Below are 1,802 nucleotides of genomic sequence, written 5' to 3'. Positions count from 1 at the left end.
GTATGTTTCATGTTGATATGGTTGAAGTGCTTTCGTGGGATATAAAGGGTTTGGCTGAAAGGAAGCACTGGGACTATATCCTAAAAAGTTACTTTGATATAGTAAGTTATTTTCATTTGTTGGAATTTTTGCTTTGCCTGAAATTTTTACTCTTTGTTCTGACGTGGGACTTTCCTGAGGAATTAAAGCTGTGGTCTTTGATCTGCTCCAATGATATGAGTTGTGATTCACAGGGGCGCTAATGGCAATAAACAAAGCAATTCCCTTTTCTGTGTGCTGGAAGAAGCTTTACCATTGCATTGGCTTTTTAAATGCACTCATTTCTCTGTGTGTGTACGTATACATTTTATATGTTACTGTGTCTCTTGACTTGATTCTGCACATTCATAGCAATCTGCTGCTACTAATGACTCCCTGTGCTGTGTTAGTGATACCTGGCAAGTAATTCAGGATCCTTCCCCTGTGAGCACGCATACCTGATGGCAAGTACATAAGACTGCAGGTTATAAAAAAAAGCCGTTTTATTAAGCTGAAATATAAATATGTGTTTGTGTGGTGATCCCAGCATATTCTCGCTCTCGGGGAGCAAGAGTGCTACACGTGGGCAGGGGAAATGGAGTTTCCCCTGAAGTGCTTGAGAGACAACATTTTAAACATCTCCTCCTTGTGATTTTATTATTATTAAGGTGCTGGTTGCAAATTTTGTAACTAATAGTCTCACTTGCTATTTCTAACAACTTAATGAATACCATGACAAATGTAAATAGCATTTCAGTAACACAAGTTTCAAGTTTGTATTAAAAGGGAACAGGGCCCTCAGTAAGATATAGCTCCTGCTTTGCTACATGCTGTAAAACCTCATTTGAGACCATGCCTATACCCAGGAGCTTAGAGCCCAAATGGATGAGAAGGATTTCTATCTTCATTTCTACAAATGAGAAACTGAGGCAAACGAGTCATGAAATGCCGTGTCCAGATTGCATGGAGACAGTGTAATAGAGCCAGAAAATGTATTGTGCTGTCTTCCTGTCAAAGAGATGTGTTACTTCCCTGACCTTACTGTTATGGAAACCTTGCGTGAGGTGAGTAGCCTTTCAAGAGTGGGAGAGCTGCTCGGCAGTCATGTCCCCTCTCTTCCTCTCCTACGCAGCCCCGGTGGCTGTCCTGGCCGCGGCACGGCGCGGGGCCGCCGCGGTCGTGCTCACATGCTGTCCGCCAGCTGGTGACAGTCCAAGTCCCCCTTCAGCTCCAGGAAGCCCGGCAGCTTCACCCCCGTCTTGCGGTCCACACACCAGCACTTGCCCCGCTGCCCGTCCAGCGCCGGGTGACACTGAGGGGACAGAGTCGGTGAGGGGGGGCCAGCCTGGCCCCCATGGCCATATTCCAGCGGGCTGCCGGGCCAGGGCAACCGGGAGCTCTCATGGGGGCTTTGCCACCCCCATCCCATCCCATCCCAATCCATCCCATCCCAGGGCTTTTGCAAAGGGCCCCGCAACAGCCAAAGGGCGATTCCCACCGAAGCCAGGAGCCACGGGTGGGCTCTGCTGTGCCCCGGCACCGAGTCCATCCGTGTCCCCCTCCCAGCGTCACCCTGGCTCTGCAAAAGGCCCCCACGCGAGCGGCCCCCCGGCGCCCCGTGATGGGCGAGAGCCGGTCCTACCTGCTTGGGGTGGAAGTTGCCGTTGCGGTCGCAGTTGGGGATGGGGATGACGTACAGGTCCTCGTGCGTGCGGGTCTGCGAGGCCGCCAGCCTCTCCAGCGCCCGGTGCAGCTCGCTCTGGCACGAGCCCTGCGCCTGCGGG

This window comes from Charadrius vociferus, unplaced genomic scaffold (genome assembly GCF_000708025.1).
Source record: "Charadrius vociferus isolate BGI_N301 unplaced genomic scaffold, ASM70802v2 scaffold1677, whole genome shotgun sequence".
Lineage (NCBI taxonomy): Eukaryota > Metazoa > Chordata > Aves > Charadriiformes > Charadriidae > Charadrius > Charadrius vociferus.
Note: the sequence above shows the minus strand (reverse complement) of the source record.